Source organism: Pipra filicauda, unplaced genomic scaffold, assembly GCF_003945595.2.
Source record: "Pipra filicauda isolate LSUMZ 115617 unplaced genomic scaffold, ASM394559v2 scaffold160_size1671714_pilon, whole genome shotgun sequence".
NCBI lineage: Eukaryota > Metazoa > Chordata > Aves > Passeriformes > Pipridae > Pipra > Pipra filicauda.
In genome coordinates, this window is record NW_024104107.1 from 231,525 (window position 1) to 245,163 (window position 13,639).

A 13,639-nucleotide genomic window follows, 5' to 3' on the forward strand; every position below is an offset into this window, starting at 1 on the left:
CGCCCGGGGGCGGTGGGGGGAGACACGGACGGGACACGGGGACACGCGTGGGAGACGGGCGCGCTGGAGGCTGAAGAGCCGCAGCGTTGGTGCCCCGCGGGTGCTGCGCTCCGGCGATAAAGCAGTAAAGCTCGTTTGTGCTGATTCACAGCCCGCCCGCCCCCCGGGGCGCTGACCGGGACAGGGCACCGGGGAGCATCGCTGTGCGGTGCGGGGAGCGCTCCCGCGGCGCTGCCCGTTCCTCCCCGCCGGGCACCGCGCCCGTGACGAGCCGCCGCGTCCCAGGGCCGGAGCGCGCCCCGCGGTGACCTGCGGGCAGCGCCGCCCCACCGGCCTCAACCGCCCCCGCAGCCCGAGCGGGTCCCGCGGGGGCCGAACGTGCGCGGGGGCGAGAGGGCACCGCGTGTGCCCCCGCGCCGGGCCGGCACCGGCGCGGGAGGGGAGGGCAGGGTTGCCCTCCGTGTGTGCGTGGTGTGTCACAGTTGTTTCAGTTGCGGGGGGTGTCGAAGCACAACACAACCGCAGGCAGAGCGGGGGCGAGGGCTCAGCGGCCACCCCGGGGCACCCCCGGGGGCGTTGGCAGCGGCGCCTCCTCGAGCCGCGCGTCCCGGCGTGCGGGACCGACCCGGGTGGGGGAGGGCGCGGCTGGTTCGCCCCCCATCCACCCCGTCCCTCTGAGCCCTCCCGGTGCGCCCCCTCCCCCGCCGTCACCTCCCTCGCTCCCGCCCGGTGGCGGCGGCCCCGGGCGCGGCTGTGGCTCCCCCTCGGCGCTGCTCCTGCCGCCGCCGCGCGCCCGCACCGGCCCCGGCAACCCCCCCCCCCTCACCGCCATTCCGCCCCAAAACTTTCCGTTTCCCCCTTCCCACTCTCCGGGACTTCCTTGTGCCGCCTGTGAGCGGAGGGGAGGGGGGGGAGGAGGCGTGTGCGGCGGCGGCGGTGGCGAGGGGGGATTCGCAGCCTCCTGGCAGGCTGGCCGGGACCCCGGGGGAAGAGGAGTTGCACCATGCGCGGCAAGTGAGGAAAAGTCTCCGCCAGCAGCAGCGCCGCCGCCCCCCGCAGAAGTTGGGGCTCTCCCCGCCCGCGGGAGCGGGAGCTGTGCCTTTAACGCCCGCTGCGCTGCGAGGTGAGTTCCCGAGGCGGATTATTCATCCCGGGGACCCTGTTGTGTTTTTTTTTTCTCCCCCCCTCCTTTTTTCTCTCCCCCCCCCCACCATCCTCTTTCCTCACGCCAATGCTTCCCCGGCGCAGCCCCCCGAGCCCAGCCCAGCCCGGGCCCCGTTGCCCCCGGCGCCCCCTCTGCAGCCTGACCCGCCCGGGGGGGAGGGGGTCGCTCAGCCACTGCTTGTTATGACGAAGTTTTTTTGAACCCGGAGGTTTTGGGGTCTGTTCGAGGATTTTAGGGGTGTTTTCTTTGGGCCGAGGCGATGTGTGTGCGTGGGACTGCCGTGCCCGTGGCGGCTGTTTTGCATCTGCCCCCGGGCAGAGCGACCCCAGGGCGTGGGGAGGGAGGGGGTGGGGCAGTTTCTCCCTACTTCTGAGGTAGTATTGTGGGTTTTTTAATTAAAAAAAATAAATGCTCGGGGGAGGGGGGTTGGGGGGAATGCGAGGTATTCACGCTCCAGTGTGGAGTTTGCAGAGCCTGGGTGGGGGAGGGGATCCCATTCATCGCCAGGGCTTGAATCAGCAGCGGGCGGAGGGGCCGGTCGCTCCCCTACATCGAAGTTTACTTCCAAGTAGGTAAACAAGTTCCCCCTTCTCGCCCCCCAGCCCCCATTCCCACCCCCTGGAGACGCGGGCTCTGCCGGCCCCGCTCCCAGCCCGCGGCCGCCGGCGGGGCAGGGGGTGCGGGGGAGCCCCTCGGGGGCTGCGGGGCTGCGACCTGTTGCACGTCCCGGGCCAGCGTGCCCAGCCCCGGAGCGGCGGGGCCCGTGGGCACCCTGCCCCCGGCTTCTGTCACCGGGCTGAGCCGGGTCCCCTTTTTTCGTGCGGGCTCAATCTCGGCGGTGGGGCTGATAGATGGGTTCGGTGCGCGGCTGAATATTGGTGTGGTGTGATGTAAAGCGAGTGACCCTTGACCTATTTAATGATATGTTGTTGGGCTCTCGGGCAGGCATCCTGCACGGCGCAACAAGGGGGGAAAACACCAAGCCACACCCTAAAAGTTCGGCTTGTATATTAATTTCTCAAAGTCGGCGTTTACACGGAATAAAGGCTTCCCTTTATGTGTTGCCTTAACATGCTTCTCGCTGTTCTCCACGAGGATTCGTACGGCGTTTCTCTTTTCCTGACAAACGAGCCTTGGAGTGTGGATGTGGATGTGTGCGGTGGGGGAGGGGAGGCGGGATGTTCGGCGGGGCTCATCACTGCCTCCCCCCCAAAAAAAGAGAATACTGCAGAAACCTAAAATATTCCTTTGAAAAGAGTGATGTTTTCAAATAAAATAGAGTGTAAAATTAAAATGTCAAGACTGATGTTTTAGGCTAATAGTATGCAAATAAATATATTGTGCCAGGGGGGATCTAGTTGTAGGCAATAAATACAAGGGCTTTAGTCGTGATAAATATAACGTCATATCTTTCTTCCTTATTCGATTTATTAGCAATCCTTTAACTGAGACTGTTCCTGTGTCATATATAAGGTTTAACGTCATACACTTTGCTTACCATATGACTGCACATGCTGGGCTTAGGCCTCTCCCTGTCCTGCAGTCAGTGTTCTGTCATGTACAGAGACACCGGGCAGGTTTTGAACTAAATATATTTATTCCATGATAGCAGATGTTGTTGGCAAGAGAGCAGGATTTGTCCTAGTGTGTGTTTTGGCGTTGTTTTTTTTCTTAAACAATTACAGATAATAATTGCAACATCTCAAAGACAGCAATAGTAAAACAGGGAAGCTTTTCCACAGAAGATTTGTAGAGGGGGTGGGAGGAAAAGGGAAAGTAAGAGGGGGAGGATGCTATCACGTTAAAAATGCGTTAAACCTCTCTTGGGCTACATGTAATAATGGCAAAAACAGTGGAGATTTGAGCAGAACTACTGTAGTCGTTTCAGTTTTTAACACCTTCAGTGAGCTATGCAACAATCTAGGATAGACTGACTGTACAGACAGACTGAGGAACAAGTGGAGAGCAGTGCTGCGGGAAGGGACCTGGGGGTCCTGGTTGACAGCAAGCTGGACATGAATCAGCAGTGCCTTGGCAGCCAAGAGGGCCACACATGACCTGGGGTGCATCAAGCAAAACATCACCAGCTGGTCGAGGGAGGTGATTGTCCTGTTCTGCTCTGCACTGATGCGGTCTCATCTTGAATATTGTGTGCAGTTTTGGGTGCCACAGTATAAGAAGGATCTGAGGTTACTAGAGAGCATCTAAAAGGTGAAGGGTCTAGAGGGGAGGCTGTTTGAGGAGCAGCTGAGATCACTTGACGTGTTCAGATTAGAGGAGACTGAGGGGAGACCTCATAGCAGCCTACAGCTTCCTCTTGAGGGGAAGCGGAGGAGCAGGCACTGATCTCTTCTTTATGGTGACCGGTGACAGGAGCTGGGGGAACGGCATGAGGCTGTGGCAGGGTGGATTTAGGTTGAATGTTAGGAAAAGGTTCTTCACCCAGAAGGTGACTGGGCACTGGAATAGGCTCCCCAGGGAAGTGGTCACAGCACCAAGGCTGACAATGCTCAAGAAGCGTTTGGACAACGCTCTCAGGCACATGGTGTGATTTTTGGGGCTGACCTGTGCAGGGCCGGGAGTTGGACTCAGTGATCCTTGTGGGACCCTTCCAACTCAGGATATTCTATGATTCTGAGGTTGTTTTTTTCTCTCAAAAGATGAAAAAGTGTGTTTCAGAAGCATAAAGGATTAAAAATTATGCATACGTGCAAACACTGGCAACTGCACAACTGTCCAAGTCTCCTAGGACGTAAAAAAACTCTCTGCAGATAAGTTGTCGTCTGAATACATCCTCTGCCCTTCCCCCACCTGATTAAGTAGCTCCAGTGTCCTCTGCTATGCCACTGCTGAGAGTTATGCTATGGTTCTTCTTTTCAGCCAATTTCAAGTATTCTCCACAAAGAGTATTTAAGGAGCAAAAATAGATTAAATCCTTGATAAGGAAGGGGAACTTGTCTGCACCTGGAATTGCCAGGCTTCTGCTCTACCAGTTTGCCCAGTTTTCATGGAATCATAGAATGTGCAGAGTTGGAAGAGACCCACAAGGATCATGGCGTCCAACTCCTGGCCCTGCACGGGACCGCCCCAAGAGTCACACCATGTGCCTGAGAGCGTTGCCCAAACGCTTCTTGAGCTTTATCAGCTTTGGTGCTGTGACCACTTCCTGGGGAGCCTGTTCCAGTGCTCAACCACCCTCTGGGTGAAAAACCTTTGCTTGATATCCATCCTAAACCTCCCTGGACTCAACTTCATGTTGGTTTGGTACTGTCATTGATTTATAGATGGGCTTTTCCCATTTTTCTGATGACAGGGGCCAGAAGTAGACCTTTTGTCCACTTCATAAGTCTAATGTGCCATGTCTCCTGGGAGAGCTTCCTGAACAGAGGCTTCTCCTCTGTCAGCAGCAGCTGTTAAAGGCCTGTCATCCCTGAGCTTGGAAGGAGTAGAGGAGAACATCCCTCAGTGCTGATTGGATCTTGTTTCTCAGTGTCCGAGATAAGTCGGCGGTGCGATACACTTAGGATTGAGCGACACGTTCAATGAATTTGGTTCATTGTGGGGATGAGGCTGGAAAACCCATCCCAGGGTTTAGCCTGGCCTTTGCCACAGATAGTACAAATGTACTTTTGTGCTGTTAGCTCTTGCTGTTTGCTGCTGTAAAGAGTTCAGTGTTAGAATTTATGCTGTATAAAACCGATGTTGTTTATGTTTTAGTAGTGCCAAGGGGCCCCCATTCAAACCAGGGCCATTTTGGGAATATTGTAGACGACGGTTCTCGCCCTGAACAGGTTGTAATGCGAGTAAGTGAGGGAGACAAAAAGCCAGGAGGGTAAATGATGGAAAAAACTGACTCAGGGGAACAGCAGCCGATTGTAGTGCCTTATCTACACAGCCATGGCCACGGTGTGATCTCAGCTGGTAGGAGAGAGGAGAGTTGTTAACACTTGGCAGCACTGTCGCTGGTAAATCTGTCTGCTCTGTGTGAAGAGGAGTGGGCATCATAACATGCGATCCATATCCTGGATTCTCTTTACTATTGCTCTTTTAATTCCTGGTATTTTAGGTTATGTACGCCAGCCTGCCTATAAAATGATGCACGTTTTGTAACTCTTGGGACAGCTTCTTTTTTTCATAATCTTCATTATGAGGCAAGATGGAAGTAATTTTGTGAACTCTTTTTTCATCTGCTAAATTAAAACTCCACTCCCTCTTCCCCTCCCTCATCTTGCCTATTTTTAGTTAGGAGGAAATAGCTGACCTCTTTACAGCAAGAACCCATACCCCCTGGGTGCCATTTATAGGTTTCTACCAAATGGCCTACTTGGACAAGTTGGTTGAAATTAAACAAAAACATTGGGACTACAGCTCTGTGTAGGAATAGCAGCCTTCCTGTCAGGACAAAATCTTGGCATTTTGATGATACTGAAACAAACATCCAAAGGCGAAAAAAGGCGTTTAGGTTATTTTGCTTTTCTTTGGTAGACAAGAGAATATTTTAAATTTTTGGGGGTTTTGTTTTGTTTTGTTTTTTTTTGTTTTTGTTTTGTTGTTCTTGCTTTCTGGTCATTATTATAATGGAATTTCATTTAAGGATGACTAACAGTATTTGGTTTTACAATGACAAGAAGCCTCCCAAAGCTAAGGCTGTGTAAAAGCTAGGAGCAATCGAAGAAGGGTGTTCAGTAAGAAAAGGTCATAGTTTCTTACCAGTTTTGTTCTTGTGTAGAGATTTTGTCCTAGATGGAGATTTATAAATTGTAATTACTAATGTTTAGTGATTCCATAGAAGTATAAAATTGCTTTTGTTAGCTTAATTGAAAGCAAATTTAACTCCATAGTAGGTATGTGACCGTTTTTGAAGGTGGAGCTGCACAGGCCTTTTGTGCTACTTTTCTTGCACTGCTTTTCCTGTGCATATTTTTATTTACTTTAAGAGATACTAAAAATACTGGACTGTAGCAACAGGTATTGTATTTCTTCATTTGTTGTTTGACAAGAGAAGAATATATTGCCTTTGGTATCTTCTGTTTGGATCCCAGCTATTAGTCCCTTTCTTTACTTTGGGTTATGAGCATGATTGCATCAGGAAAAGAGGCTTGGGCTTAGGAACATTGGATGATATGCCTTCCATCTTTATAATCCTGTTGACTTATTGCAAAAAAAGGGGCATCACGATGTTTAACCCCATTTCTTGACTTTCTCTTTTTGTAGTATGGACAATTAATATGTGTCTGCTTGACCTATTTAAACTGGAGGCTATGTAAGGAGTGATAATTTATGTGAAGTTACAACAGAAATTTATGCGAAGAACCCTGTGGTATTCATGCAGTTCAGAATCATGATGATAGTACTGTAGTATGAAGAAACAGTTATTTTAATATTTTAGCGAAGTGTATTGCGTAACTACAGTTTGGCTTGGGTGTTGAATGTTACTCATTTGCTGTGAGAAGTTAACACAGCACACTGAACACATGGACAAAACAGTGCCTTGATGCTTCGATGATATGACTTGGCCTATTTCTGAGCAGACAAGTAGACTTATAATGTCTAATAACTATATATATATATACTCATCAAAATACTTTTGTCTAATTAAGTGGTAAATTTTATTGACCCTTTACTTTTGAAAGGTGGAACAAGGCATTTAAAGAGCATTGTTCTCCATTAGTATGTAGCGGTCGCTCTGCACATCACTCCACTGCCATTCGAAATGAGATTGCATTTACTGACCTAAATTTCATTTAAGCTGCTAATTCTTAGTTACAGTTTAACCTCTTACTACTATGTAGTGGCTTTAGGATGCATTTTGTTATATAAAATCATAATTTTATTAGATGAAAAGATGTGGTAACATCAAATATGATTTTTTTTTCTGTCAAAACAGAACTTTCCCATACCTGCAGTAAGTTATTGATAGAGCAAAAAAAGCAATATTTTTTCCCTTAGGCATTAAAAATAGTTGTAAAATATTACTTTGTCATTATTTTCAAGAAAACAAAGAGGATTTTACTTTGGTGGATAGATTCCCTTTGTCATTTTGCAGAATAATATATTTGTTGTGCTCCTTTTTGATGGCAGTAAACTGCACTGGATGTACAACTTTGCCTTCTGCTACAGTTTGCTGTGCAGTACTATCAGCTCTTCCTTAACCCTCTGCCATTGAATGGAGACTCTGCAGAATATTCTCTTGTTCAAGAGTGAAGCCAACTATTTATGATTTATATTTCTGAACAGAATAATCATGTTATAGAGGGACTGCTGAAAGGGAGCTGTTTCAGTGTTATAAGTAACATGTATACAGCTGTTGTTATGTTTCATGCTTAGAAGTGTCCAGCGATGAGTGTGTCAATTTGAGCACCACCCTTTAGCCTACAGCAAAATAATCGGAAAGGTGTTCTTCCAAAAGAATTGACCTTCACAGGGCCCAGTTAATGAATACATGAAATTTTTATAAAGTGAAAGTATGGATTTTTTTTTTTTTTTGCAAATCCATGCATGTCGGTAACAGAATTAGGAATTGTTATAACTACGCGATAGTTTCAGTGTCGTTTAGCAACTACAAGTAGCTTGTTCACTGTGCCAGTGGGTTTAGTCTGGTTGCTACTGGCAGAGGATATGTGTGTGTCCAGAGACCTATTAGTATCAAGACTTGTGTTAGCACATAGTCTCAGCTGGGATTGTAGAATAAGAAGCAGTTTTGCAAGTATTAATTGTTTAAAATGAACTACACTAATTGCCGTATGTGATTGTGTGCATGTACACATAGGTATACGTACACGGATAACCTTAAAGGTAGTCCAAAAATTAGTTTTGGAGAAAAAAGGAGTCTCCCTGAGGTTGGAGAGTGGTGCTGGAGTGTGGTGGCTAGGCTCTCACACCCCAAACTAGGATGTGCTCAGGTTTCAGGCTCCAGTCAGCAGCACCTGCGGTGGTACAAACCCAGTGGAATGACTGCAGGACTGGGCAAGGCTGGATGTCAGGTTTTGGGAGAAGACGGAGGTGCATTATGTACTTGTTGAAATGTGGCAAGGTCAGAAGTGCATACTGTGCTTGTACATCTGACTGAGCATGGTGAACCCAGGAGGTGACAACTGGACTATTGTATGTGGCTGAGAAATGCATTCAAACTTCAAAATTATGATATCTTTTTTTTTTTTTGGTTACTCCTAGAAGTAAAATTTAAACCCTGATCTTGATAGAGAGACTGAGGGAAAACTACCCTCCACTGGAATGTTGTCCACAGATAGGGTCGAGTTTTGCTGATGGGTTAGGACAGGGAATCCAAGCACAAACAGTGCCCATTCATATTGCGGGGGTTAGTTTCCAAGGATATCTGTCTGTTGCTTTTTACAGTCACAAAACAAACTTAACCCTTTTCATTCCTGTTTACATGCTCACAGGTGGACCTCTAGGAATTTGGTTACAAAATTGACTGAAACACACCAAATATTTTCTAAATTTCTCAGAAGGTATTGGTAATGCTGCTAATTATATGGATTCAACTCTCTCTCATTATATGGATTCAGCTCATCATTGCAGCTGAACTTTGCTGTTTGTTTTTTTTTTTTTTGGCTTTAGTTTTGTCCTTTTTTAATGTAAGAGCTTCTGTAGTTTTATGTAGTTAATAAAATTTACGTTTTCAATTTTTGACTTTTAAACTAAAATACTATGATCTGAGGAAGGTACAGATAAAAGGTAGGCCTGAGGATTATTCTAATGAGGAAAACATCTTCCTTCCTATATCAGTTCTCAAAAATGAAAGTAAGGAAGAGAAACAAATACGTTTTTAGTAACTTTACATGGTGTTCACAAGACAGATTTTATGTCATTCTGTGAAAACTATTCAAGGTTTCTTTATTTTCATTTTGACTATTACTGGGTTTGTTTGGGTTGGTGGTGTTGTAACTCAATAACAATGCTTGTTTGTATTTGGAGGAATCTGGTTTTATATTAAAAAACCCAAACACTCTCAACTCTAATACTTCTGCTTGTATCAATAGGTATCTTACATAACTTCTTAATTTAAACGAACCAGTTAGTGTAAAATTAGTGCATGACAGTGTATCATAAAAATTTATCCAGTTTTATTCTCTCAGGATTTTATGTGCTTGGGAAAAAACATAAGGGAATCTGTAAAGGTGGCCCTAAACACAATATCAGAGTGGAAGTAAAGAACTTATTTGTTACATACAGCTCAAATTTGCTAAAGCATTAAGGTAACGATTCACCTCACTGCTGATGAATGAAACCAGCTTTTCTGGGAGGCCACCATCATGTCTTTACTACATAGTCTGGTAGTGCTGGGTAGAGGTTAGGTAAAAAACAGAATGTAGCTTAAGCCCTGATGGGCAGTTTACGAGGAGGAAGAAGAAGAGTAGAGTGGGAGTAAGCTACCTGAAAAGCTGGGCTCCCCTATTTTTAACCTGCGGACTGTCGAGTAGCCAAAGAAATTTTTAAATTAATTTTCTGAACTGTATTTTTTTTTTCCTTGGTTAAGATGATGTGTCTTCAAAACACTTATTCCTGTGCATTTTTCAGTGTTAGGAGGGTAGTATATATGGTATGTGAGTACTTTATAATACGTTATTTTGTGGTTACAGATACCGCTTTTTGTGTGTGTTTGGTTTTTCTAATGTTTAATTTATTTGTGTGTGAATTAAATTTTTTATTTTAAATTTTACTTAGACTAAACAAGAAATTCTTCGTGGTATCTGCCGTGTTACCAACAGCATATATTTTCAGTTTAAAAACCACCTGAAATATGGAAGGGTTATGTGTTCTCTAATGGCAACATGCAGTTAAATGCAGTTATACATTGTCAATTAGATCATATGCGCTGAATGGTGGGTTTGGAGATAAGGTTTGTTGTGCATAGCAGGTGTTTATGTACATGGAGTCCAGAGTGAAAGAAAGAAATTTAATTTCCTCTTACTATAAGTAATACCATGGCCTATATCCTATACCTATTTAAAGAGTGCTCAGATAATTGCATTGAATGATTTTGTAGTTGTTTGCTCCTGTATTCATTTTGCCATGAGATTTTGAAGTACAACATTTTTCCTTTTTTTAAAAGTAAATTTGAATATATGTCTATGAAAAGAAAAAAAAAATCTGTTCCTTAATATCTTTACAAGGCAGTTGATAGGGCACTCCTTTCCACAGCTGGGTAAATAATTTACATTCCACTTATGGTGGAATGTTACCTGCTTACCATCCTACAGAACTGCTATGGAGGTTTTAGTAATGACTGCTTTTGAAGAATTTTAAAGATCAAAATACATTATTTATTTTGTTGCTAGTTCATTAAAACGTGAATGTAAAGTTCTGCTTACTAAAGTATAATCCTATTTTTCATCAGTTTATCAATTAGGGTAGCAGGGTATAAAAGGAAAACTATGAAAAAAAAGTTTTATCTCCCTTTCAGTGTTCAGTTTAGAATTAGAAGTAATGATTGCTTTAATATGTTAATCTTCTGTTAATCTGTAAGTTAGTTTCCTGGCTAACAGAGTTGGGTTTAGGGTATTAGACTGCCTCAGAACAAGACTTTATGGTTTTTCTCAACCTTTTTGTAATTACTTTTAAACTTTTTTTTATTACCTCCCTCATCCAGTAAAAAATCTATTGGGATTTCCAGTGAACTTTTAGAGGTTTAATTTTAATGGATATTTTCTGTGCGCCATAGTTGTTCTTTCTGACAGCTCCACGATACCTGTGTAACTTCAGCAAGGACGGAGTTGATGATCCGTTTGCGTTCTGAACATTCAACAAATCCTGTTATAGCTATGGCCTGATGTTGCAAAAATATATTTGGCTTGTGCGGGAGACTTCTAGGATCAGGCCTTATACGATGGCAGCACAGATTCTTGACTGATTAAGCAAACATTTCTGAGCCATATTTAAAGCAATGGATGATGTACTTTTAGGTTTAGTCTGTCAGTCAGTGTTCTTGTAATAAAACAGAGATCATGGTGTCCCTCTCATTTCCCCTACCCACATAAGTAGTATATTTTGTATGGCATAACTTCCAAAGTCTGTCTTGAATACCATTCTTATGTGAATCCTCACAGTGTTCTTGGAAGTTTCTGTAGCTGAGAAACATTTAGTTGAGATTTTGTCATGGTTTGAGATAGTCCCAAAATCCAATTCCCTAGCTCCATCCCCCCCCTCCCACATCTCAACCTAATGTGAGAGAGGTTTTTCCAGACAAAACACACCAGACTCCAAAGTGGGGGAAAGGGAAATATATTACAATGACTGTACAAATAAATATAACATCACATTATACACATGATCATAACTATCTCTACCATGACATATAGTATTTACAATGGATCAGATCTCTTCTCCCCTCCAAATAAAAGTCCAGGAGGGAAAGAAGGACAGATCCCTTCCAGTCTCTGAACAGCAGCATCTTCTGAGGCAGCAGGTTTCTTCTCATCTCATGCAGCAGCTGATAGCTGGCTTTCTGCCAGCGTCCACGAGGGAGGTATTCAAGCTCCCCCGGCCCCATCGCCTCACAACCGGGGGGTCTTCCGTGGGCTTCGTAACCCCAGACAAGGTCGTTTCACCACGTCATATCACGAAGACACAGGGGGGTCTTCGTGACGGTCTGGTATCTCTTGCAGGGCCTCTGTGCCCTGTCTCTCAGGCTGCCACCGTGGCAGCAGTGCAAGGGGGGGGAGCCAAGGTCGCCCCCCACCCTGCATTCCATCTGGCCGTCCCGATCCAGCTCCGGGACGCTCTGAGCTTCTCAGCTTCTCTCTCTCTCCGGTGCTGCATGTCCAAAACTGCTCTCCAAAATAGGAGTCCATGTCCCTCTTCTCCAAGAGGGGTCTCAAGGGAGTTTTGGGGGGCTGGTATCAGTCTTACCCCCAAGAACTCTGTAGCTCTCAGCTGCTGGCTCTCCTTTCCTCGACTCTCCTTCCAGGAGTCTCCTCTGCAGTGCTGCATGTTGCTTCTGCTGCTTCTTCAGTTCAGGTTCTTATCTCTGGCTCTCTGCCACTGTTTCTCTGGTCAGCGTCGGCTGCTGCTCTGTGCCCATGGAGAAAACATCTCCCGGCATAACTACAGGCACCTAGCCCAGCTTTATGCTGTTCCAGGTCCCTGCAGCCCCCCAGCCAGAGACTGGGAGGGGGCCAGAGGCCCCAAGGGGCTCAGAGCCCCTTCCTCGTGGCTCTACGACATGGCCACCTCTCCTACAACCAAAACTACAACTCTTCTTTTCCGGTCTGGTTGTGATATGTTTACATTTCTGCAGGAGCGCCCATTGGGCAGAACTTCAAAACTTCCAGGGGTTTCCACCCCTTGGGGTCTACCACTTCTCTTAGCCTCTGGGGAAAACAAGGTTCAAACCACTACAGATTTAGAGCCCGGTTTCTTTACAGCGTGCAAGGAGCTGTGTTGGCTATGTTGAAATTTACTGGGCTTACTATTTCGCAGTATAAAGTGTAAAGCTTAGCAATTTTAAGGTTGCAAACACATATATTGAAAAGCAACCAGCTTAGTTGGATGGTTGGAGCCTATGCCCTTTTTCAGTCAAGTGTCCTTAGTTTTTCAGGGAAGGCCACATTAGAAGGTCTAACAAACACTAGCGGCAACCACCCGTAAGGGACTGGCAGGCAGTGGTGAGATGATCTCAGTGTTGCCTGTCTAGATCATGGATAGTCTCAAAACTGTTCTGCCAACTGTGACGTACCACATAAGAAGCCCAGCATCTCAGATGTGGCACCTGATGGTTGTCTTTTGTGTAGGGGTTACAAAGGCCATGCCCTCTGTTGAGAGTGTGCACCAGTGCTCCCACACAGCAACAGGTGTCCCCAGCCCGGGTACACCGACTGCGCCTTGTGCTGGCTGCAGGCTGGAGCTGTGCTTCCTCTAGTCTGTTCTGCCATGGATCTCAGCAGTCTGGCTCTCCTTATTTTGCACAGACAGCAGCGCCAAACCTTCCTCAGCCAACTGGTTGATGCCAGCTAAGCAAAGCCTTCTGTGGGTAGGGGTCCTGCAGCTGCCTTGGTTGACACCAGGGAGGCTTTGCTGGAAAGCAGAAGCCTGACAGTGCATAGTGTAACACTTCATCCTTCACAGCAGATGCTGGCTAAAGAAAAAAATACGAAGATTACCCTGCTCCTAAATGCAAAAAACCCCTAGAATGGGTATGTCTGTGTACTGGTGATGTGGTGTGTGTATTTTATTTTAATGTACTGTTTTTCTCTGGGGTGCTTGCTCTGTTTGTCTGCAGTAGATAAGGAAAACTACACAGAAGGATCATTGCATTTATTTTTCTAACCTTAAAAATAAATTTTCTAACTTTTTCATTTGATGACTCAAACCTCCTACAGATAGTTGTCTTAAATATATAACTGTTTATGCTATTAGCATTGTCTTAATTGTTATTTTTGTCTCTGGAAATACATATGGTTATTTTTCTGGTGTCTCAAGTGGAGCAAATATCTTGCCAGCCTGTTTAACGTG

General features: G+C 45.9%; 1 protein-coding gene across 3 annotated transcripts in view; it reads left to right on the top strand.

Annotated features, from left to right (window-relative positions):
* Window positions 1–552: 552 nt before the first annotated feature.
* TBL1X (transducin beta like 1 X-linked) overlaps window positions 553–13,639 on the top strand; it is a 198,715-nt gene continuing 185,628 nt past the window's right edge. For all 3 annotated transcript variants that reach the window (XM_039379237.1, XM_027735262.2, XM_027735258.2), the window contains exon 1: window positions 553–1,123. The gene's annotated coding sequence lies outside the window, so the exon portion shown is untranslated. The remainder of the gene's footprint in view (window positions 1,124–13,639) is intronic.